The sequence below is a fragment of the Schistocerca piceifrons genome, chromosome 11 (assembly GCF_021461385.2).
Source record: "Schistocerca piceifrons isolate TAMUIC-IGC-003096 chromosome 11, iqSchPice1.1, whole genome shotgun sequence".
Lineage (NCBI taxonomy): Eukaryota > Metazoa > Arthropoda > Insecta > Orthoptera > Acrididae > Schistocerca > Schistocerca piceifrons.
The window spans coordinates 3,178,091-3,204,255 of record NC_060148.1 but is presented as its reverse complement, the minus strand read 5'-3'; the positions used below and the strand labels follow the sequence as shown (position 1 = coordinate 3,204,255).

The 26,165-nt window shown below is 45.7% G+C and overlaps 1 long non-coding RNA gene and 1 other non-coding gene across 2 annotated transcripts in view; one reads left to right on the top strand and one right to left on the bottom strand.

Moving 5' to 3' along the window:
* Positions 1–26,165, top strand: part of LOC124720240 — a 56,348-nt gene that overhangs the window by 17,466 nt on the left and 12,717 nt on the right. Inside the window, exon 2 of the long non-coding RNA XR_007006094.1 lies at positions 18,936–19,215. This is a non-coding gene — a long non-coding RNA (uncharacterized LOC124720240). The remainder of the gene's footprint in view (positions 1–18,935; positions 19,216–26,165) is intronic.
* Trnas-cga lies at positions 1,159–1,232 on the bottom strand. The gene has a single exon. It is a non-coding gene; the product is annotated as a tRNA-Ser (tRNA).

The following is a 26,165-nucleotide window of genomic DNA, read 5'->3' as shown; positions in this document are numbered from 1 at the left end:
AAAAATTGCCATCTCAAAATGTGATATCGCCACCTCGTAGGCCCCGTGTACGAGGAAACCGATTCTGAGATTGGCTGTAACACTACTGTGGCAAACTGTCGTTGTGCAGTCACCGGGATCCGACGTGCAGGTCTCCTTCCACCTAATCTCCTGTATTGACACTATTTCTGTTTGGCAAGTCTTCAGTTGGTCTTTCAAATTTCTGAGTGCCCCTGCTCTATCGATACTCAGCACACTCCGAGTAGCCGTAATTAGACCGGTCCGTGTCTATCGCTCTGTTACAGTCGTATAGGCCGTCCAGTTTCCACGCGTGCTTGACATTTTGGTGACCTCGTACATTTTCTGTGGCAGGGAAGTGGTCCCCGCGGACTACGCGGAGGCGGTTTCCGACCCCCACCCCCCCCTCTGCCCTGCCCCGCCTGCAGCCTGTTGGGTGGTTCCGTTTTCTGCCAGCAGTGCTCCCTCGGCATTTGAGAATCCCTCCTTCCCCTGCGAGGCAGCAGGTTCCTATTATTACCCTCGACAGGCTGGTACCCGACTGAGAAAGAATCGGAATACTGGAAGCCACCCCTGGCCACAAAACCCGATACCGCCGGGGTCGAAAAAGCGGAGAGTTGGTCGGGGGAGACCCGTAGTAAAGTAAGCGGAAGCAGCCTGACGCAAGTAAGTGGAAATAGTGTCAGACTCAGCTGAGGGCCCGTACGGTTGCCACCCACGTACTCTCGAGAAGGGAGCCCTGCTGGGGGGGCTACACTTTGTCTGGAATCCTACCGGCTGACCAGTCTGGCACAGGTGAGCCCACCAGAAGCACCACTTCCAATAGCATAGCTCAGGGTATCTTTGAAACACACAAACCTCCCCACGAACACTGTGGTTGAATTTCGTAGTGAGGGGATAACTAATGCAAGTGATTTGGGGGGGGGGGGGGGGGTACTGAATTGAATTGGGGGTAAAAAATAAATTTGTGGCACAACATGACTAAAACAAAGGATCAATTGATAGGACACGTCCAGAGTTGTTAGAGATTTGGGGAAAAAGGTTATTAACAAAGTACAGACGCAGTTAGTTTTACTTAAAGACAGGGTCACTCGAGAACGAGATCTTCACTCTGCAGCAGAGTGTGCGCTGATATGAAACTTCCTAGCAGATTAAAACTGTGTGCCGGACCGAGACTCGAACTCGGGACCTTTGCCTTTCGCGGGCAAGTGCTCTACCACTGAGCTACCCGAGCACGACTCACGCCCCGACCTCACAGCTTTACTTCTGCCAGTGGCTAAGCCATGTCTCCGCAATATCCTTTCTTGCAGGAGTGCTAGTTCTGCAAGGTTCGCAGGAAAGTTTGGAAGGTAGGAGACGAGGTACTGGCAGAAGTAAAGCTGTGAGGTCGGGGTGAGAGTCGTGCTTGGGTAGCTCAGTGGTAGAGCACTTGCCCGCGAAAGGCAAAGGTTCCGAGTTCGAGTCTCGGTCCGGCACACAGTTTTAATCTGCCAGGAAGTTTCAAGGTCACTCGTATTTCCATACCTTTGTTGCCTCGTGCAAAAAAATTGCTAACACATTTTGGAAGGCTAACGTGCAGGTTGGGTCCTGTACAAAGAAAAAATTTGGATCATTTTATGGATGAAAAATTAGATAAATTCAGTCATCCAGGCATCTGTAGGATTAGCTGCAGGTCCTGTGACAATATTTACGTAGGCGAAACAGGGATGGATTTTAAAACGAGATTTGGGGAACACAATTATGCAAGTAATTTGCAGTACTCAGAGCTGTCATTTGAGGGGAAATGGCCACCAGGTACATCCTACTGAGGAATGCAAACACAGTGATTTGGACGTTTCAGATGACCTCGAAGTTTGTGCCCTTTGCCGTACTAACCCAGGTAACGAAGTTGATGAACGTAACTAGGAATAGACAGTGGGTTTTCAACATTTTTGATGAATTGCTAGTATAATTTCTCTTTTACATCTTTTTTTTTATTTATTTGTGAAATATGCAGTGTCTAATAAAATAAGTTATTTTGTAACTAAACAGTGGAAAATCCAGGATGGATTTTTACTTTGTACCTACAATTTCATGTTTAGTTTTTTTAATGTTTTTTCTTTATTATTACGTCTCTCGCTATTAAATACGTTTTACTTTGCCTATATGTTGTCAAAAAATACATGCTATCTTTTGGTATCAATGTGTGTTCCTATTATAAAATAAATTTTAGGGAAAATAAACAGTTTACCACCCTGTACTGGCAGGCTGCAGCAACACCACTCGCACGCCGTTTACTTCAAGTGAATTTACTCGTGCGGTATTAAGAACCACTATATTTGTCTACTAGCTTTCTATATGTCGTATCAGTATTTCTGTCCTTATGTGAGTGTAATAATTCGTGTTTTATAAGCCGAGATTTCTGTGTCGCAGTATTGTACTCGTATTGCATTGTGATACATATTTCTATAAAAAAAGATACGAATTTAGTAGAGTCGACTGTGCCTACGGAAATAAGTTTGTGCCGGTATTCACATTTGTAATGTAAATATGTGTGTCGACTTCGCAGGCCTTCCCGGTGTAATAAGTCACCAAAGTCTCCTCCGGTTTGGTGCCGGATCCCAAAATCGACTGCTTTCGATATTTTGGCGATCCAGATGTTTGCCACCTTCAGGAGACTGCCGCTGCCCCGAGTCCTTGATGATGCAGCAGCGACGTTCTCCCAAAGAGATCAGTCGGATCACCGAAATATCGAACTGATTCGATTTTGGGAACCGGAAGCAAACCTGAGGAGACTTTTAAAAATTTTATTAATTTAGTAGACTGTCTGGTGACGGGACACACCTGTAACGTGTTGCGAAAATAAACGTGTTCCGTTAACGTGTAATGACAACTCTCAGTTCCCTTTCTCTTTTTTAGAATTGTAATAAGAATCGGGAAGGACTCCCCACTTCGGTGACGGTGAAATTCTGGCGGGGGTAGAAACTGTAGAGGGAGAGCGAGGCTCGAGTACGAGAAGGGGGTCCGAGTGGGCGTAGGCCGCAGTAGCCGTAGCCGAGCAGAGGCGGAGAGCCTCGCACGGGACGGACCGACGGGCAGAGCCCCCCGGCGGTAGGACGGTCTCCACCGCTCCCTGCGCGGTGCCGCGTTTGCTACGGGTCCGGCCTTTCCCCCTGCCGTGACTACCGGCTCACTTTCCTCGGTCTTACCTCGGAGGAGGCCTCAGTCTCGCACAACTTCTTCGCAAACGGGTCAGTAGCTTTCACAAAAATTCTGTCAATTCCTCGCGTCCCGTTACCGCGGACGTCCGGCCTTCCGCCACCTCCTACCACGGCGCGCCCTTTCGTCACGTCGCGTCCTGCGAACTGTGCACGGAGGGCAGATCCTGTATTCCTGGACCTGTGAAAAGTGCTTCACAGGATGCCCCCACTATGGACTTTTAACAAAAGTACGAGCGTACGGCTCGGGTTCCCAGGTATGCGAGCGGTTTAGAGACTACTCGAGTAACGGAACTCGGTACGTCGTCCTCGGCAGTGAGTGTTTGTCGGAGATGAGGGTACCCTCCGGAGCGCCCCGGGGAGACGTGGTACGACCACTGTTGTTATCTATGTATGTAAATGATCTGGCGGTGTACGTGGGCGGCAGTCTGTGGTCGTTTGCTGACGGTGCTGCGGTGTAGGGCGAGGTGTGGAAGTTGAGTGACTGTAGGAAGGTACGAGGTGACTTACACAAAATTTCTAGTTGGTGTGATGAACGGAAGGTAGTCTGAATTTGGAAAAATGTAAGTTAATGCAGACGATTGGGAAAACCGAACCTGTAATGTTCGAATACGGCATCAGTAGTGCGCTGCTCGACACAGTTGTAGTTGTAGCTTTATTCATCCGTAGATCTCTTTCTACAAGGATATAGGACATGTCAACGTATTTACAAGTTTAGACCAATTTAAAATAAGCTAATTCATATACACATACATTTACACACTTCTAGTTAGAGACAAACATTAGATTTACTCCTGGTATACAATACTTCTTTTACAAATGACTCATTAAATAATGTAATGCCACACTGTTCACTCATATCTCACCATCAGTCACTGCACACACTGGTGATCTCTGGGCCATTTCCTGTACCGCAACTTCCCATTTGCTACCCTGAAAAACTGAGTCTGCATCCCTCCGTAATGGGTGAGATGTTGAGCTTGGAAAGAGGAAGAGGTGTTAGTATTGTGCTATGGATAGCTTGGGGGTAGGTATTTCTAGAAAGGAAAAAAACACATTAAGTGAAGGTGTTATGTAGAATGTTGGATGTTTTATAGTCATAATTATTGTTTATCTGTACAACATATTTTATCAAACCCCTGCTCTGTTTTATCTAAGTAATCCTTCAATGTATAAAATGTATAGCATAACAGGTACTTTTTAGCTGCCTTTCTAAGTAAGTGTATTTTTGCAATTTCTTTAATCTCTTTTGGTAATTTATTGTACAGTTTTGTTCCTTGGTAGAAAATGCTGTTTTCAGTTTTATGTTTATTTTTTCTCAGTAGATGTAAGTTGAGTCTATCTCTTGTTGCACTGTCACTGACAGAGCTGTTTGTGCTGTAATTACCAATGCTATTTTTGGTGTGTACAACTGACTGGTAAATGTATTCACACGGAGCAGTTAAAAAATACCCAGTGTTTTTAACAGATCTTTACAATGAGCCCGACGAGTATTTTTGGTTATTATTCTTATGGCTCTTTTCTGCGGTTTGAAAACTGTTTTCATATTTTGTGCATTTGTTCCCCAAAAAAGAATGCCATAGCTAAGAATTGAGTGTACATATGAATAGTATGTAACTAGAAGACATTCCATGTTACACACTGATGATGATAGGATTCTGGGGGCATAACATGCTGACGCCATTCTGTTTGAAAGTACCTTTGTGTGTTCACACCACTTCAACTGAGAATCAATATTCATTCCTAGAAATTTTGCATTTGTTACACAGTCTGTAGAGGTGCCACCTACATTTAATTTAACAGTCATTTTTCCTTTTCAAACTGAAATTCATGTCATTAGTGTTCTTTCTGTTCAGTGTCATTTCATTGCTTATTGACCAACCGTAAACTTCCTTGAGAGTTTAGTTTGCTTTCTCAGCAAGGAGTTCTCTTGTTTTCTCACTGACTATAATATTGCTGTCATCAGCGAAGAGAATTTTTTCACCGTGAGTAACACTACTGGGAAAGTCATTGATGTATATCAGGAACAGTATTGGTCCTAATATGCTACCTTGTGGAATCCCTGTATTAATGTATTTTGGTTCTGATAAGTGTTTTACTAAATGTTTAGATCTATTTGAAGTATGTGTTATCTCTACTGTTTGTACCCTATTTGTTAGGTACGATCGAAACCAGTCATTAGCTACCCCTCTTATTCCTAATGCTTCTGATTTATTTAATAGAATCTTGTGGTCGACTGTATCAAACACCTTAGAAAGATCGAAAAATATGCCTGTGACACTCTCATCTTTATCGAGAGCATCAAGTACAACTTTTGTGAATTCTACTGTGGCTGACTCTGTATTTTTGCCACTTCGGAAATCGAAATGTGATTCGCTTAAAAGATTGTATTTATTCAGGTAATTCATTAACCTGTCTTTCATAATTGCTTCTATTATTTTTGAGAATGCTGGCAGCAGGGAAATGGGCCGGTAATTTTCTATGACTTCTGCATTACCTTTCTTAAGCAAAGGTACAACTCTTGCCTGTTTCAACTGCTCTGGAAATGTCCTTGATGTGAAGGATTCATTTATTATATGTGTTAATTCCTATGCATTGTTTCAGTACACACATTGGTACTTCGTCTAAGCCTACTGACTTTTTATATTTTAGTTTTTGAACAGTTTTATTGACTTCATTCTCTGTGGTTAGAAGTGGCATCATTGTATTTAGTGCAACATTATTTACAGGTGTTGTATTTGTTTTGGGGAGTGTTTGCTGTAACTTCTCTGCAGTACTTGAAAGATGCTCGTTTACATAGTTTGCTAAATGTTGTTGACCATTTATTACCTTATCCTCCTCCCTTAGCAATATGTTATTCTGCAATTGTTTACCTCTCCCCATTTCCTTTTTTATAACATCGCAGACTGCTTTGCTTTTATTCTCTGCAGTATATATTATTTTGTCATTAAATGACTTTTTTGCAGCAATCGGCACCTTCCTATAGATCTTTTTGTATCTGTGATAGAAATTTAAGAATTCTGGATCATTGCAAATCTTTTTTCATGGAACAGAGGTGTTTGGGAGGACATCTTAATACCTGCTGTTATCCATCTGTTTTTGTGAGATGGTGATACAGACATGCATATTTTTGGAAATGTATTTTCAAAGTTCAATTTAAACAATATGGAGAATTTAAAGAATTTCGTATTCACATTGTCTTCCTTATATGCTTCATCCCAGCTTTGTTTTTCTAGTTCTTTTGAAAAATCTTTTCTTTTGATTTCTGATAGATGTCGTTCGGGGACTTGTAGTTTAGGGAATGATTCGATGCCTGACTTTACTGTTGTTATTTGACAGAGATGGTCTGATAGTCTGAGATCTTTTACAGCTATGTCACGTTTTTGCCTATCCGTATTTGTGGCCACATGGTCAATTAATGATGCAGTCATTGTAGTAACCCTTGTTGCATTATTGACAAATAGGGACATGCCAAAACTTTGAAGGATGTTTATGAAGGTGCTGTTGGATTCATTTATGATATTTGTGTTGATGTTAATGTCCCCACACAGAATTATGTTGACCTTTGTACTTGAGACTTTATCTAGAACTTCTGTTAATTTATTGAAAAAAGTGTCCACACTACCACTGGAAGATCTATACACACACACAAAATCATTAATTTCTTGATGATATCAAGCCCTGTTAATTCAATAGCTGATATTTCAAAGTTTTTGTCTTCACTTACTGTACTGAGGCCGTGTTGACTTGAAATGTGTTCTTTTTCTGATATAAATGCATGATCCTCCACCCCTTGAAGTAGTTCTGCAGTAAGAGTTTGCGCTTTCTTACAAAGATAATACTACATGTTGGATTTCAGTGCCTCTACGCCAGTGCTCAGTAATACAAACTACTGAGTGGTTCAAAGATTGGAGCTCAACCTCTAATAGTTGTATTTTATTTTTTTATTGATTGCATGTTTTGATGAAGGATTGTTAAGTCTGTGAAATGCCCCATGTTACTCTTTGCAATGTTTTTTTTTTTTTTGTGTTAAAATCTGTCTTGTGCGTGATTGTTTCAGTATTTATTAAACTGCTGGAGATCCGCTTTAGGCAGGGGAAACTGTTGTCTGGATTTATCCTAAAAAAGACCTACTTTCTTTCCTATGACAACAAGTATTTGACCACGTGTGGCCCGAGATCCACTGTGTATACTGTCACGAATCAGCTGTTCCAATCTTCCCTTCACAGTCCTGCTGTGCGGATTAAATATTTAGGTGTAACGTCGCAAAGTAATACAGAATGGAACGAGCGTGTAGGGAAGGCGAGCGCTCGACTTCAGTTCGTTGGGAGAATTTTAGTAAAGTAAGATTCGTAATTTGATAGTATGGGGAGAGACAGAAGGTGAAGCACTGAAGGAACTTAATGACTGGAACAACGCACCCAAAAATTCCAGACTAAAAATAAGTAAAACAAAAACATTAGAAATGACCGTCACCAGGCAAGGAAATATATTTCTAAGAGGAGGCAGAGTAGAATCTATTTCAAATTTCAAGTTCGCAGGGAGTGTGGTCTCGAAAGACGATACCATTAACCGGGAAATACTCGGCAGGACACAGAAAGCATCCAATTTTCACAGTAAAATCGGAAATCTTCTGAAGCAAATGTGATCGTGTACGTAACCTGTTTCGTACCAATCCCTGCATTGGTTTAGAAACGTGTAAAATGGCTGGTATTGAGGTTGCTGTTACCAGTGCCGTAAAGAAACGCAGGCTTCAGTAGTAGGGGCACATAATGAGAATGAGCAGCCAAAGGTCGTCCAAAAGGTATTTCAACCTGAACGTCGTAGGAAGAAGATGAAGAAAATGCTAGATAGAGGCCGTAAGATCAGATCTGGAGGGGAAAGGACACAGATGGAAAACTGTCCTGGAACAGAAGCTGTATGAAGACAGGAGGAAATGGTAAGAGGTTGTACACCACACCTGGGATGCTGGAGTTGGACGATGACGATGACAATGATGATGATTCATCCGTAAAGGAGACTGCATATAGGACACTATTGTGATCCCCTGGGAAGGACAAGCACTTGCCTTCCAGTTATCGACCCATTTCCCTTACCAGCTGTGTCTGTTAGGTGACGGAACGAATGGTTAATTGTCGTTTGGTTTGGCTGCTCGAATCTCGACGCCTACTTACCGATGTACAGTGTCGATTTCGTAGGCGCCGCTCTGCTGTCGACCATCTGGTTACCTTGTCGACCTTCATTATGAATAACTTCTCGTGGAAGTGCCAGACAGTGGCTGTGTTCTTTGATTTGGAGAAGGCTTACGACACCTGTTGGAGGGCGGCCATTCTCCGCACCGTGCATACGTGGGACCTTCGCGGTCGCCTCCCTCTTTCTATTTGTGCATTTTTAATGGATCGAAAGTTCGGGGATGGGTTCTGTCCTGTCCGACGCCTTTCACCAGGAGAATGGGGTGCCACAGGGCTCAGTTTTGAGCGTCGCTCTCTTCGCCGTAGCGATCGATCCGATAATGGATTGCTGCCCAGCTGATGTATCGGGCTCCCTTTTTGTGGACGATTTTACCATCTACTGCAGCGTGCAGCGTACACGTTTCCTGGAGCGCTGTCTTCGGCATTGTCTCGACTGTCTTTACTCCTGGAGCGTCACCAGTGGTTTCAGTTTTTCTGCCGAGAAGACGGTCTGTATTAACTTCTGGCACTACAAAGAGTTTCTCCCACCGTCCTTACATCTCGGTCCCGTTGCTCTCCCATTCGTGGAGACAACAAAAGTTTCAGGTCTTACATTTGACAGAAAACTTAGCTGACCTCCACATGTGTCATATTTGGCTGTCCGTTGTACCCATTCCCTAAATGTCCTCTGTGTTCTCAGCAGTACGTCGTGGGGAGTGGATCGAACCGTCCTACTTCGCCTATATCGGTCGATTGTCCGCTCAAAGCTGGATTATGGGAGCTTTGTATACTCCTCTGCACGGCCGTCCATCTTACGTCGCCTCAACTCTATACGACATCGAGGGTTACGTCTTGCGATCGGAGCGTTCTATACTAGTCCTGTCGAGAGTCTTCATGCTGAAGCCGGTGCATTGCCACTCACCTACCGGCGCGATATACTGCTTTGTCGGTATGCCTGTCGGCTACTGTCAATGCCCGACCACCCGTCTTATCGTTCCTTTGATGACTCTCTTGACCGTCAATACGGGTTGTATGTCTCTGCCCTGCTACCCCGTGGAGTTCGCTTTCGTCGCCTCCTTCAACGCCTTAATTTTTTCACTCCCTGCAACTTCTCCCTGTGGGCGAGAGCCACACGCCACGTTGGCTCCAGGCTCAGGTCCGCGTTCACCTTGACCTCAGCTCGCTCCCAAAAGAGGTCACCCCCGGTTCGGTCTACCACTCCCGTTTTTTGGAACTTCGTTCGAAGTTCATCAACATGACTTTCATTTATACAGATGGCTCTAAGACCAATGACGGGGTCGGGTGTTCCTTTATTGTCGGGGCACAAAGTTTCAAATACCGGCTCCGTGGCCATTGTTCGGTCTTCACAGCTGAGCTCTTTGCCCTCTACCAGGCTGTTCTTTACATCTGCCGCCACCGACATTCTGCTTACGTCATCTGCTCCGATTCCCTGAGCGCACTCCAGAGCCTCGGTGCTCCGTACCCGGTTCACCCTTTCGTGCACCGGATCCAACGCTCTCTTCGGCAGCTGGCGGACGGCGGTTCTCCGGTTACCTTTGTGTGGGTTCCTGGCCGTGTCGGTATCCCTGGGAATGAAGCTGCAGATGCCGCGTCCGAAGCTGCGGTCCTCCAGCTTCGGACAGCTTCTCGTCGTGTCCCTTCATCAGATTGTAGCAGGGTCATTTGTCAGCGCATTTTATCGCTGTGGCGTGCCGATTGGTCTACATTTACTGAAAACGAGCTTCGGGCCTCGAAACCTCTCCCCACGGCTCGGACGACCTCTTCACGCCCTTCTTGGCGGTAGGAGGTCGTTTTGGCCCAGTTACGGATTGGCCACTGCCATCTGCTGACGGCTGCGCCGGTGCTGTTCTGCCTATGTGGGCAGTTGCTGACGGTCCGCCACATTTTAACGTCCTGTCCGAATTTTAATACACTGTGCATTGATCTTGGCCTGCCACGTACTCTGGATGACATTTTAGCGGATGACCCAGGAGCAGCTGCTCGCGTTCCTCGTTTTATCCACTTGACAAACCTGTCTAAGGACATTTGATTATGCTGTTTTCTTTTAATCCCTTGCCTGTTAATGTGCCTTTTATAGTGTTGTCCTTTCTAGTTGCTGTTTTAACATTGTGCCTCGCAGTGCATTCCTAATTTAGCCTGGGCACTAATGACCACTGTAGTTGTGTGCCCTAAAAAAAAAAAAAAAATAACCTATTTTGACCCCTTCTCGAGTACTTCTCCAGCATTCGGGACGCACACCAGGTCGGATCAAAAGAAGACATTGACGCAGTTCAGAGGCAGACTGCTGCTATATTTGTTATCGGTGGGTTCAGGTGACACACAAGTATTACAGAAATGCTTTGGGAACTCAAATGAAAATCGCTGGAGGGAGTGTGACTTTCTTTTTGAGGAACACTGTTGAGAAAACTCAGAGAACCGGCATTTGAAGCTGACTGCAGAAGGAGTCTACTACTTCCCACCAACATATGTTTTGCACGAGGACCATGAAGGTAACCTACGAGAAATTAGGGCTCGTGTGGAGACATATAGGTAGTCGTTTTTTCCTCACTCTATTTGTGAGTGGCAAAGGAAAAGAAGTGACTGGTAGTGGCAGAGGGTACCGTAGGGCACACACACTAGGGTGGTTGTGAAGTATGCGTGTAGATGTAGATGTAAATAAGTCTTTCAGAATGCATTAAAATGATTAAAGAAATTATACATAGGAGAAAGACAGGCAGGACTTCTCAGGTACTGGTGAGCAAACTAAAATTCTAGAGAATGAACACCTGCTTTCTGCACTAGGAGTCCTGTTGACCACATTCTGTTCACCAGCAAAAACAAGATTGTGTGTTTAAGAACACAGTGAAGTATGTAGGACTTCCTCCAAGTTGTGTGGAAAAATGTGCGTAGATCAGTTAGATAGTGCTATAATTAACAGACTGACTGTACTTGAAAGGAGTTGGAGAAAAAAAAGAAAAATAGAGATCCCACCTTGCTGTACTTTGAAGAAATGTTGTTCTTGCAATAGCAAATGCAGTGTTCTCTTTAGGTGAAATACAGGCAGAAAACTATCGTTACTGGAAGTTCTGGCTCTCAATAAACACCAGTAACAAAGTCCTGACTTAATCACTGACGATAAAGTAGAGTTACGTAACCCTCCCTCGCTAACGCGGCAACAGCAAAGTAACATTATTCTCGCCTTAAGGTGATACACTTGTAAATTAACTCTTCTCACTGTCCATCTCGCATTGTTTCCAAGGTCCTCTCCGCTGCCCTGCTCCACTGTCCCTCTGTAACAGTTCGTCACAATCGCAATCGACACTCGTTCACTGACCACAGTATTTCTGTCTGTATACCACAGTAATCCGTGCCACAACTAACTTAGTCCCCTATTTTGGTCTCCACAATGATAAACTTTTAACCTTTGAGTGCCTTCCCACTCCTTTCCTTATGGGGTCTGTTATGTCTCGTCTCCTGCACTTCTTCCTTCGTGCCTCTGTCATTAGTCACTTTCTTTCCCTCATCTCTTCTTCCACCCTTTTCCCTCCTTCCCTGTCAATAGTTTATCATTTTACAGACACTGTAGTTCTCTCTTCTAATATGGGATTTTATCGGTTTCAGATAATCAGAGTTCGGAGGCACTGATGGCGACGTGGTTTGGTGCCTTCTACACCCGACCGACCAATTAATCTTTGAGTACAGTGTGATACACGAGGTGTACGAGAAAAGTAATGAGAGTAATTTTTTGATATGTCAAAGTTTTTATTTTTTACAGACAACAGTATTGTCCACTTCAAAGTTGTTCCTTTCGGCAGTTATATACCGACGGCCTTCTACATGACGGTCACGTTCTTTCGAGCCATCTTTCAATTTTGCGAAAAGAAGAGTGTCACAAGGACTCAGACGGATGTAGAGGGAAGCTGTGGATCGACAGGAATGCCTTTTGATGTTAAAAGTTCCCTGGCAGAAGTGACTGTATGACATAGGGTGTTGTCGTAATGCAGCATCCACTTGTCTACATTGTCCAGTCTCCTTTTTATGAACCTTTTGAGTACATTTTACTTTTCGAAATCACACTCACCGATTACCCAAATTTAACAAATCGTAACATTTCTCTAAATTCTGCTGTTCCATTTTCGTAACACACAGCGAAAACACAACTACGCTGACAGCACTCTCAAAAATCACGTGACGATACAGAGCTTAAGGGAAGAACATGTCGGCGTACGCAAAGAGAAAGACACGGCATTGCCGGATCGCTCGTAGTATTGGCAGTCTCATTTTTTTGTCACACGTCTTGTTAGGTTTATTTGTGGGTACCTTTTCAGTGTGTATTCCTGTATGCTTACGACAGTTTATAAATGTCGTAGACATCAACCGGTATCTGCACAACTTGAGTAGCACAGTATGTTTAGGTGAGCTACACACTGTGGTTCAGGGATTTGTACTCTTTTGTCTTCAGATTCTAAAACATTCAGTACATAATTATTCAATATTTCTTCTTTTGTACATGTGTCAAATTGAAGCACTGCAATTTTGTATCAATGCATGCTCTTCAAAGTGTCACATGTCTGTGGAAAAAAGGCCTTTGTACAGCTGTGGTGGTGGTGTGCTCAGTCAAGCCTAGAAAGCTTAAAGCCAATACGTAATAGAATATAACATAAGTATTATTCTGGAACATCAATATTTTGTGTTCGAATTTTTAGTATTTCTTGTTCAGGGAGAAGAAATAATAACTTTGAGGTTTTGCCAGTGACATTGTTGTTCTGTTAGATACAACAAAACACTCGGAAAATCAGTGAAGTAAAACAGATACTTACTGTCTCAAATAGAGGTTATAAGATAATTGACTAAAGCAAGATGGGGGTAATCGAATGTAGTCAAATTAAATTGAGCAATGCCGAAAGAGTCAGAGGACAAAATGAGACACCAGAAGTAGTAGATTAGTTTTGCTATTTCGTCAGAAAAGTAACAGACGGTGGCCGAAGCAGAGAGGATATAAAATGTAGACTGGCAGTAGCGAGAACAGAGACGCCTAAAGAGAGAGAATTGTAAACGTAGAGTGTAAATTTAAAGTGTTCGGAAATCGTCACCGAAGGTATCCGTCTGCAGCACCGGTCACCAAATTGCGGCCAATTTGTGCGGCCCGCGGTTTTCGGCAATATTTTGCGAGGTGCGTCCGGAAAGCTTGGCGAACGGTCTCGGAAAATATAGGAACGAGAGTTATGAACAAAATACTTTTACCGGCCTTCGAAGTAATCCTGTTAGCTAGAAGGCACTTCCGATACCGGTGGGAAACTGTCGGCAAACGCTTCTCGCGGAATCGCTCGGAGCACGACGGTGACGCAGTGTCTGTGAAGTGTGAGCCTTCCGGAGGTAATCTGAGCGAGGGAGCGAAAGAAGTATGCAGCTGCCAAACCTGGAGAACGGAGTGGGTGTCGGAGAGCCGTCAGCTCGCGTCGCAGATAACTGTCGGGCTCCGAGCGGTTCCGGGAGAAACGTTCACTCGTAGCTTCCGGCAACCTTACGACTGGTGGCGGACGTGCCCTCTAGCTAACGGTGATCGGCTCGAAGGCCGGTAAAGGTATTTTGTTTGTAACTCGTGTGTTTTATTTTCAGTGTCGATTCACCGAACTTACCTTATAATAATATGTATCTGGCAACCGACAACCGGACACGTAGGCGTATAGCGTAGTTTTTCTGCTCTTCGAGAAAGGTACGTATGGAGACAGTAACATTTTAAGATGTGCTCAAATTTAACTGATGTCGTCGAATTTGGCTGTGAGCTAAATAAAGCTGGCCACTTAGCTCGGGAACGACGAGTCGGTAGCACGGACGGTGCACGGTTTGGGGATGTGAGGGGGGGGGAATGTTTCGTTCTTCTTCTTCCTGCACTGATAACTCACGAGCATGTGTGACCTGTGCTGATCGGCTGCTACAGTATAAATTTTGAATGGAAGCAGCGTGGATTTTTAAAGGCTTCCAGCTGCAGTGAAATGGTGTTTCCACCTCGTGAGTTCCAACTTCTATGGAGCGCAGGAATAACGACTGTTTGAATGCCTCTGTGTGTGTGTTCAGTAATTAGTCTAACCCTGTTCTGATGAGCCTTATGTAAACAGTGTGTAGGGGGTTGTAGTATACTCCTACAATCGTCAAAGCTGGTTTTCGAAACTTCCTTAATAGATTTTCTCTGGATAGTTTATGTCTATCTTGGAGAGTCCGCCAGTTCAGTTCCTTTAGTATCTCTCTGACACTCTCCCACAGATGAAACAAACTTGTGATCGTTCGCGCTGCCCTTCTCTGTATGTGTTCGACATCCCCTGTTATTCCTATTTGGTATGCGTCCCATGCACTTGAGCAATATTCTAGAATTTTACAAAATGAATAACACTGTGCTGTCTGTGATAATGTTATTGATTTAGCTACCGGTTTCGGTCTCAAACTGCCGTCAGCGGCATATCGCAGGTATGCCACACGTCGTACACGTTCTGACGTACATTACCACCGTAAACAATAATTGCCAATAAAATGTAGCAATATTAAAATGCGATGGGCCACTGACCAAAGGACGACGTGTGATGTATAGCAATACGAGTCAAAGAACTTCAAAGATGACATTCTTGATCAAAACCAAATAAGTTGCCATTAAACACTTTGTGGTAATCAGATTACAAAACTGAAGTATTAACAGTTCTACACTTTACTGATAATACATAAAAACATTAATATAAAAAAAAAACAGGATTAATGAATTTAAGATTACAGCGGCGAGGAAACGAGGGTAGAAAATGAGGCTCTTCAGTGGCAGTGTAGGTTATGTAGAAAGGACAGAAAAATTTGCAGAACGGGAGGCAAAAATTTATGCCCTTACGGCTGAATTAGAAAACGGGAACTTCGAATTGTGTAGGTGAATGGAGGGAAAAGAGACTGGGAACTGGGAAACGGTAGCAAGCAGAGGGTGAAAAAGGGAAACATTTGAAAAAACTCCAGAAATTCAATTAGTAAATCAGTTTGGCTTGCTATCTGAAGTGGACGAAGGGCCTCATCCAGATGTACTCGAAAGTAGGTCGAAGCAGAATATTAGCTTGAAGAAAAAAGACAGGTCGGGATCAAACTGGAATAGGAAAAGAATTCTGCTTATAGGCAGGGAGGGGTGTGGGCCAGCAGCTTCAGAAGAAATTAGTTGCAGGGTACCAGGCCACAAGTTCTGTGAAACTGAGTGCTAGTCTGACAGAAAACTTAGGTCAGCTATGCAGGGAGTTTGAGAAGGAAGATCAGGTAATTATAATTGCGGGAGCAGGAAACAGACTGGCTACGAATCCAAGATATAGTATTAGGAGTGACCTGGATAAAATAGGAGCAGAAACTGAGCACACGAATGTGGGGTTTGTGAAGGTCTTTCAGCGCCACGTTCGGCCCTGGGTAAACACTGCTGTAAGGCGCGTTAACACTGAGCTGAACGGGATGCTCCAGACACCGGCAAAGTCTCACACGAGTGTTGTTCCAGTTGATGCTTTTGGTAGGTGGTGTTACACTGCACACGGCCTGCACCTTGATAGGAAGGGGGAAGGTAAGTTAGCTTCTCTATTAGCAGATACTGTAAGGCGGGGGGGGGGGGGGGGGGAGGGGTGTCCACAGTCACACAAGGGGTGATCCCTGTGGTTAACAGGTCCAGGCAGGCAGGTTTTTTAGGTTGAAGGCAAACTCCAGACATATAACAGTCAAGGTAAATAGAATAAAAGAAACTTCACATGGAGTTAATAGGGGTAAAGCCAAGGGCAGTATCAACATACTTCATCAAAATGTCAGGGGAATAAAAAATTAAGTAGATGAGCTATTAGTGTGTTTAGATGATCTCAAAAATAAGAATGAGATTGATATGCTCTGTCTGTCTGAACACCATGTGACTGTGGTCATGGACAGTGTCAGTATAAGTGGGTATAATTTAGCATCTTACACTTGTAGATCTAGGATGGCTGAAGGAGGAGTTGCCATTTTCATAAAACAAGGGTATAAATGCAAAACTGTAGAAGTAAGCAAATTTTGTGTTGATCGGCACTTTGAGGTTTTGTGCATGTGAACTTCAGCTAGATAATGTAGTGTTGATATTAGCAACAGTGTACAGGTCCCCATTAGGAGACTGGGAGCTGTTCATAAAAAAAGTTTGACTCCCTATTATGCTGTCTGTCAGACAAGAAGTCATTAGTCTGTGCTGATTTCAATGTAAACTTTCTAAGTAATTCTGATAGGAAAAATGAAATAGAAGTGTTATTAACAACATATAACTTAGAATCAGTGATCAATTTCCCTGCACGTATAGCTCAGGACAGTAGCACACTAATAGATAAATTTATATCTCTCTTTGAACATTGTTTCTCAAAGAAAATTACCAAGTGTAAGACCACACACTTTCCAAAGAAACCTTGGATTACTACAGGTATTAAAGAAAAAGAAAACTGTATGAGACAGCAAGAATTAGTAAAGATCCAGAAGTTGTTTTACACTATAAAAATTATTGTAACATACTGAGAAAAGTTGTAAGGAAATCAAGAAATATGTATGTTAGAGAAGAAATAACAACTCCAGCAATAAAATCAAACCAATATGGAATGTTGTTAGAAGAGAGACAGGAAAAGTAACCACTGGGGTAGGTAGTATTACTGTTAAAGAGAATGAGACCATCTTAACCAACAGTACACAGGTAGTCAGTGTGTTTAACAATCACTTCTTAAGTATAGAAGAAAAAATTGGTGAGAAAAGTTCAAAAGAAAAAGCCAGGCAGTACACAGAAAAGTCAGTTTTGAAAAAAAAAATTTGTAAGATTAAGTTTCATCTAACAACTTCTTGTGAAATAAGAAAAATTATTAAATCTTTGAAAAGTAAATGTTCTGTTGGAGTAGATGACATCTCTAACAAGTTATTAAAACAATGTGGAGCAATTAAAGCTGATGTTTCGCGTCACATATGTAATGCATCATTGACTCAGGGTATTTTTGCAGACAGGTTAAAATATGCCATTGTCAGGCGTCTCTACAAAAAGGGGAAACCGCAGATGTCAATAATTACCAGCCAGTATCCTTGCTTACAGCATTTTAAAAAATCTTTTGAGAAAGTAATGTACTCAAGAGTGGTTAGCCATCTCAACAGTAATGGGATACTTAGTAAATCACAGTTCGGATTTCAGAAATGCTGTTCCACTGAGACAGCAATATACAATTTCACTGTCCACATAATAGTCTTTAAATAGTAAAATGTCGCCAGTAGGAATATTCTGTGTCTTATCCACAGTATTTGATTGTGTGAACCATGACATTATGTTAGAGAAATTACGATTCTATGGTATAAATGAAACAGCGTATGAGTGGTTTAAGTGATATCTACAGAACAGGAAGCAAAAAGTCTCTTTATGTGCTTCAAGCGATTCAGAGAAGTTTGCCACTTCATCTAATTGGGGTATTCTACAAGGTTCAATCATGGGTCCCCTTCTGTTCTTGATTTATGTGAATGACCTCCCTTCTTATCTCAAACAAGAACCTAAACTGACACTGTTTGCTGATGATACAAACATAATTATTAATCCAGTAAAAGAGCGCCTGACAGAAAATGATACAAATAAGGTTTTTGGAAAAGTTATTAATTGGTTTTCTGCGAATGGGCTTGCTCTGAACTTCGAAAAATACAGTACGTCCAATTTTCTGCTGCAAAAAGTAAAATTCCTTCAATAACCATAACACACCAAAAGAAGTCAGTAGCCAGGGTAGAGCATACTAAGTTTTTGGGTGTACATATAGATGAGAATCTTAATTGGAAAATTTATATTGTGGATCTCCTAAAGCAACTTTTGCAATCAGAATAATTGCCAATTCTGAGGCTGTAGAAATTAGTAAGCTAACATACTTTGCGAACTTTCACTCTCTGATGTCGTATGGAATAATATTCTGGGGCAACTCAACACTTAGGCCAAAAGTATTCATTGCTCAAAAGAAAGTAGTTAGAATAGTGTGTGGGGTTCATAGTCACACATCTTGTAGGCATCTGTTTAAAAGGTTAGGAATTCTTACAACTGCTTCACAGTATATTTACTCAGTAATGAAATTTTTTCCCAACAACATAGACCAGTTTAAAATCAACAGCGACATTCGTGATTACAATGCCAGAAAAAAGAAAGACCTACACTATCCATTACTTGACCTATCTTTGGCACAGAAAGGGGTAAAATATGCTGCTATAAAATTTTTCGACAAATTATCGAATGAAATAAGGTGTCAGACAGACAGCAGCAATAGCTTCAAAAATAAACTGAAATCATATCTCTTTGACAACTCCTTCTATACCATAGATGAATTCTTGAATAGGAATAAATAAATCTATAAATATAGTATATGCGTTTTGTGCCATTTAAGGGAATGTTAATAATAGAAATATTAATCTTTAACTCTGTATTGTGTATATATAAACAAAGATGCTGTAACTTACCAAACGAAAGCGTTGGTATGTTGATAGAGACAATAAAAAACACACAAACCCAACAGTGGGTAGTGTGACTTATTATCTCGCACTTTCGTTCAAGGTCGCAGAGCGGACATGTTGCGGAAGAAGGCTGCGAATGAGCTGCTGAACAAGCTGCACAGGGGGTTCGTGCTGAGCTGCGTCGCGCTCACCATTGGCGGCTGCGGGCTCCTCGGCATGAACACCTTCCGCTACTTCACCGTCGTGCGGCCTGCCATCAAGGAGAGGCAGCTGGAAGCGCAGCAGGAGCTGCTCGGCGAGGGCGCCGAGACGCTGACCGACGCCGCGCCGTCGGTGGGCGCCTGAGTCCACGCCGCCCGTGTCCTCACTGACGGGTCGAGGTAAGGAGACCGTCGCGTGACGGGCCCGTGCGCGGCCCCTTTCCTGTAGCTTCCAGTTTATTTCGTCCGAAGCACTGGTGCCGCATTTTTGCCGTCGATCCGCAGTACGCCCCGATCCGGAACTCGATTTGGGCGAGCGTCGCCTATACGTTGTAGCGCGATCCCGTTTCTCGGGCCTTCTTTTTGATAAAAGGACGACACGGCTCCCCCTTCTTTGCCACCCGAAGGCTACGTGCGTGCGGAAGCTTACTGCTCTCTGCCTGCTGGCTGACATGTCTCGGGATGCGGACTGCGCTAATGATCTCCGTTTTTACTGCACTCCGGTTTTGCTCGGACTGGACTACGGTTGCGAGGTTTACGGCTCGGTGGCTCTGCCCGCTCCTAAACTTCCCGACCCCGTTCGCAGACGTCTGGCTGTCGGTGCCTGCCGTACTAGTCCCGTCGACAGTCTCCTCGCGGGAGTGGGGATTCGCCCTCTACACCTCTACAGATACACTAGAGCTGACTCGGGGTTTCTTGCACGATTTCCATTCGACGATTCCCTGACCGACCCGTGTCTTTGCAGACGAGGGTTATCTCCGTCCTGACACCTGTCCTCGGGTGGGATTGCCGGTCGGAATGCGTCCTCACTTCCCCGTCGGGATCTCTGTCTCCGTTCCCGGGAAAGTGTACCCACTTTCTCCACAGATTAGGACCCCCCAGGGGGTCCACAACTCTTTTGTGGATAGGTGCGTGGCGGGCACGGGGCCCCGAGCCATTGCAGCCTTCTTTCTCTCCCGGGCTGCATTTCCTTTCCCTTCCCCTCCTTTCCCCTCCATACCCCTTTCCCCTCGCCCTCTCCTCTCCCTCTATTGGTGTCCTTGCTTATGTTGGCCCCCGCTATCCTCCTGGTTCTGTTGGTTTTACACTCCGGCTTTGTTGCGTAATCATCTCCTCCTTTTGGCATTCCTTGGTCCCCCTCTGGGGTTTGACCTCCATTCCAAAATTTCTCTTCCGTAGTGTGAGCCATTTGGGGAAGAGCACCTTACCTAGTGTCTCCGACGTGTGCCCTCCTAGTCCATTCCACCTTTTCTTTTACGTCGTTGTCTGATGCTAGGGTGCATAGCCAGCACGGTAGCCAGCCCGTGTGGTGGGGTCGCTATGTACCCTTTTGGTTGAGCCCCCTGAACACAAAGGGATCACACTTCTGATACCTGAGCTGTGACCTCCTCATGCATGCCTTGGAGTGGTTGCTCGTCATCCTGGAGCATCGGAACTCCCGGCAATGGCCGCCGTGCCAGACGGCCCTTGCTGTGGCTGGGTGGCGCCCGTGAGGAGAGCCCCTGATCGGAGTGGGTGGTATCAGGGCGGACGCTATGCAGATGAAACGCATACGGGTCCAAAACTCTGGCCGCTCTTCTGCGGCCGTCTCTCTGCGTGGTACTGATTCCTCAAGTGCTTCTTCTCTTGCCCCTTCGGCCTTCCCTTCCGTGGCTACCCCCTGGGAGGAGGGTCAGGCCCGTCGTCTAGGGGCAAAACCTTTCCCCCGTTATCTAGTTTGCACCAGGACTGACGGAGATACTTTCACCAGTGTCAAACCTTTATTCTTTGTGGAACACATTGAAGACAAGTTCGGCGAAGTGGACTCCCTGAGCAAGATGCGGTCGGGTTCGTTGCTGATAAAAACTGCTTCGGCTGCCCAATCTGCGGCCCTTCGTGCCTGTACCCATCTTGGCACAATTCCCGTGTCCATTACCCCTCACCAGTCTCTAAATATGGTACAAGGTGTGATTTTTCACAGGGACCTCATCCTTCAAACTGATGAGGAACTTCGGGACAATCTCGGACGGCGGGGTGTTCATTTTGTTCGGCGTGTTCAGAAGGGTCCTAAAGATAATCGTATTGATACTGGTGCCTTTATCCTGGCCTTTGAAGGGGATACCCTTCCTGAGAAAGTTAAGATTATGGTCTATCGCTGTGATGTGAAGCCGTACATCCCACCTCCTATGCGGTGTTTTAAGTGCTTGCGTTTTGGCCACATGTCTTCTCGCTGTTCTCAGGACCCTCTCTGTGGTGACTGTGGACGTCCACTCCATGAGGGGAGTCCCTGTGTTCCCCCTCCTGTATGTGTAAATTGTCATGGTGGTCATTCTCCACGTTCAGCAGATTGCCCAGTCTATAAGAAAGAAAAAAAGATACAGGAGTATAAGTCCCTTGATCGTTTAAGCTACACAGAGGCCTGTAAGAAATATGCACGATTGCACCCTGTGTCCATGACATCTAGTTACGCCTTGGTTACATCTTCACCCCTTCCTCCCCCTTCCTTACCCCCATCCCTGACCCCTCTCCTCCCCCCCTCCCCTGCGGCTCCCACACCTTCTCCTCTGGGCGCCGCTCCCCCTCCCCAGCCGGAGAAGTGTCCCACTCCTTCGGCGTCTGCCGGTCGAGGGCGTCTCTCCCGGGATGCCCCTTCCCGGCACCTTCCAGGCCAAAGGTCTGCTGCAGCGCGGCGACCGCGAGAGCCGCGGTCTATCAGCCCCCAGGTCGCCCGGTCTCTTTCTGTTCCTGATCTTGCTGCAGCTGGCTCCTTTATGCCACACAGCCCTCCTCGATCTCAGCCTGAAAAGAAGAAGAAACATAAGTCCCGGGACAAAGAGCCTCTGGTGTCACCGGAGGTCCCTTCCCCGACTTCACAACCGGATTCTGACCTGTCGTTTATGGATGTCGCCCCCTCCTTGTCGGTGACGGGTGGGGACCCGGCGGTATGACTGGATTTAGCATGTTTAGCCCTCCTTTAAACCATCGTTCTGTGGTTCTCCAATGGAACTGTAATGGATACTATCGTCACCTTCCAGAATTAAAATCCCTTCTTTCGTCCTACTCTGCAGCTTGTGTGGTTCTCCAGGAATCTCATTTTACTGATGCTCACTCACCGACCCTCCGTGGGTTCCGTGTTTTCTGTCGAAATCGGGTCGGACCCTTGCGGGCTTCTGGTGGCGTTTGTACGTTGGTCCGTACAGACATTGCTAGCACGTGGATTCCTCTCCAAACTACATTGGAAGCGGTTGCTGTTAGGGTCCACTTAGACTCTGCAGTCACAGTATGCAATCTTTATCTCCCTCCTGACAGGACTCTTACACCTGCTGCCTTAACCACCCTTCTTCAGCAACTTCCTCCTCCCTTCCTCCTCCTTGGGGATTTTAATGCTCATCATCCTTTGTGGGGCAGTGCCTTTCCATCTAGACGAGGTCTTCTTATAGACCAATTTATTGCAGACCACGACCTGTGCCTTCTTAATGATGGCTCCCCTACTCATTTCAGTGCTGGTCATGGTACCTTTTCTGCCATTGATCTTTCTCTTTCTTCTCCCTCTCTCCTCCCTTCATTACACTGGTCGCCACATGACGACCTTTGTGATAGTGACCATTTCCCGTTGATTATCACGCTCCCTTCCCGCTCCCCGATGGAGAGGTTACCTCGTTGGTCTTTCCACCGCGCCGATTGGCCTCTATATACTGCACAGGTCGAGTTTTCTCCCTCTTTGTCGGGTTGTATTGATGACGTCCTACGTGACGTGTCTGACGCGATTGTTCGCGCTGCTAACCTTGCTGTCCCGCGCTCATCTGGACAATTTCGTCGTCGGCAAGTCCCGTGGTGGAGTACGGCCATTGCCATTGCCATCCGTGATCGCCGTCGAGCTTTGCAACACTTTAAGAGGCACCCATCTGTAGCCAGCCTTTCTACCTTTAAGCGCCTTCGCGCTAAAGCCCGTTATTTAATCAAACAGAGCAAGCGGATATGTTGGGAACGATTCGTTTCTTCCCTTGGTTCCACTGTCCCTCTGTCACGGGTATGGGCTACACTTCGCTCTCTCCAAGGTTGCCATTGGCAGTCCACCCTCCCAGGCCTTCACCTCCCAGATGGCATTTGTACGGACCCATTAGTTCTCGCAGAACATCTTGCGACCCATTTTGCAGTGGCATCAGCGTCGGCCTCCTATCCAGCTGCTTTCCTTCATCAAAAACAGCAGGCTGAAGCTGTCACCTTATGTTTCACCACTTGTGAGTCAGAATCTTACAACGAACCTTTCACTGAATGGGAATTTCTTTCTGCTCTATCTTCTTCTCACGATACGGCCCCTGGCCCAGATTCCATTCATAACCAGCTGCTTCAACATCTCAGTGCTCCACAACGGCACCATCTTCTTTGGGTGTTTAACCGTATCTGGCTCCAGGGTGACTTCCCTTCTCAGTGGAGGGATAGCATTGTGGTTCCTGTCCTTAAGCCTGGTCAGAACCCCCTATCTGTTGACAGCTATCGGCCAATTAGTTTGACCAATGTTGGTTGTAAGTTACTTGAACGGCTGGTAGCTCGTCGGCTCACGTGGGTTCTCGAATCTCGGGATCTATTGTCCCCTTACCAGTGTGGCTTTCGAGAGGGACGATCTCCAATTGATCATTTACTTCGCTTGGAATCCGCAGTTCGGCAGGCTTTTTCCCAGCGCCGCCATTTGGTTGCAGTGTTTTTTGACCTTCGCAAGGCCTATGACACGGCCTGGCGCCATCACATCTTACTTACCCTTCATCAGTGGGGTCTTCGGGGCCCACTCCCGATTTTTATCCGCCAGTTCCTGATCCATCGGTCATTCAGAGTTCGAGTTGGTACTGCTTTTAGTTCTCCACGGACCCAGGAGACGGGCATCCCACAGGGTTCTGTCTTGAGTGTCCTTCTTTTCCTCATTGCTATCGATGGACTTGTGACCTCTGTCGGTCCCTTGGTCGCCCCTGCCCTGTATGTGGATGATTTCTGCATTTGGGTTAGTTCCTCCTCAATGCCATCTGCAGAACGGCAGCTCCAGGTGGCTATACGGCGTGCCTCTGCATGGACCCTCTCACACGGGTTTCAATTCTCTCCTTTAAAATCGCGGGTGGTCCACTTCTGTCGCCGTACTACGGTCCACCCTGATCCAGAGCTCTATCTCGCTGCACAAAGATTGCCTGTGGTTCCACAGTTTCGTTTCCTAGGTCTTCTTTTCGACAACAAGCTCACTTGGCTGCCCCATATCAGACTCCTGAAGGTAGGATGTTTCCGTAAACTCAATGTCCTTCGCTTCCTTGCCCACTCCTCTTGGGGCGCGGACCGTTCCCTCCTCCTCCGTCTTTATCGTGCTCTAGTTCTGTCACGTTTGGACTATGGTTGTCAAGTTTATGGTTCAGCTGCTCCTTCCACGCTGCACGTGCTGGATCCGGTCCACCATCGTGGTATCCGTTTGGCCACCGGTGCCTTCCCTACTAGCCCTGTTGATAGTCTCCTGGTTGAAGCTGGGATCCCCCCCCCCTTTCTGTTCGGCGGTCCCAGCTTCTGGTGTCTTATGCCCTTACTATCCGTTCTTCTCCCGCTCATCCTTCCTATTCTATCCTATTCCCAGACCATGGACGTCGCCCGCCTGACTCCCGCCCTCGGGCGGGTTTACCGGTTGGGCTGCGCCTTGCGTCTCTTAACCGTGATTTTCGGCTTCCTTCTTTGTCCTGTCTTCCTCGCTCCCTCCCCTCCACCCCTCCTTGGTTAGTTCCTCGGCCTCGAATTCGGATGGATCTCCGCCGCGGTCCGAAAGATTCCATCCCCCCGGTGGTGTTCCGTTCCTTCTTCCGCCAAATTTTAAGGGAGTTTCGGGATGCTGTTGTTTTTTACACTGATGGCTCTAAATCTGCTGATCATGTTGGGTATGCCTTCACGTCCTTTGTTGGAACGGAAAATCATCTGCTGCCACCCTCATGTGGGGTGTTTACTGCGGAATTGATGGCAATTTCTCGGGCCCTTACCTTTATTAAACAATCCCAACACAACCGCGTTTTGTTATGTACGGACTCGATGAGTGGCCTTCTTGCTATTGACCGGTGTTTTTCGCGTCATCCCTTGGTCTCTGCCATCCATGACCATCTCGCTGATCTTCACCGTGCTGCTTGTTCCATTGACTTCCTATGGGTCCCGGGCCATGTGGGTATCCCGGGTAATGAGCTCGCTGATTGTTTGGCTGGGGGAGCAGTTACTTACCCCCCGTTTTCTGTAACCCCTCCTGCAGCGGATTTACGGCTTCACATCAAATCCCACTTTGCACAGTCATGGGCCAATTCTTGGGAGGCTACTCCACTGTCTAATAAACTTCGTGCCATTAAGGTGAATCCAGGCCCATGGCGTTCTTCCTTTCGCCTCTCCCGCAAGGAAGCGACCACACTGTGTCGTCTCCGCATTGGCCATACCAGGCTGACCCATGGTTTCCTTTTGCGTGATGAGCCACCCCCGCTATGTGGTTGTGGAGCCTTCCAGTCAGTGGCCCACATTTTGGTTGAATGCCCCCTTCTTTTGGCTCTGCGTGCTAAGTACAGACTCCCCCACACTTTACCTTTGATGTTGGCTGACGATTCCCGGATGGTCTCTCTGGTTCTAGGTTTCCTTCGGGAGAGTGGTTTTTATTCTCAGTTTTAAAGTTTTTAATCTCCCTCTGGTGTTGGGGCAGGGCGGTGAGTGTTTGGGTGTCTCCCATTGTAGGCAGTGTTCAGAGATTCCCGATTCACCTCCCTGACCGGAATCCTCTTTTCTTTCCCTTTTACTCTGTTTTTACCCCTTCTTTTTAAGGCTTGGTTAGTTTTTCCTATTCCCATACGTACTTTCTGCATTATAGCAGTTGTACCTTTTAAGTCACAGGTGGTCTTGCCTATGCTGCTTCAGCATAGTGTTGGGTTCGTTCTCTTGCCAACTTCCCTCATTTGTTTTTACTATTGACAACGTGACTGCCCTTTTACGTTTCCCCTTTTTCCGTTTTATTGTTCTGACTTTTCTGAGATGTCCCGTTAGCAGAATGGAGTCTATTTGAAACAAGGGACTGATGACCTTGCTGTTTGGTCCCTTTAACCTCAAACAACCAACCAACCGACCACAGATTAGGACCGACCTGTTCTGTGCTTCCGAGG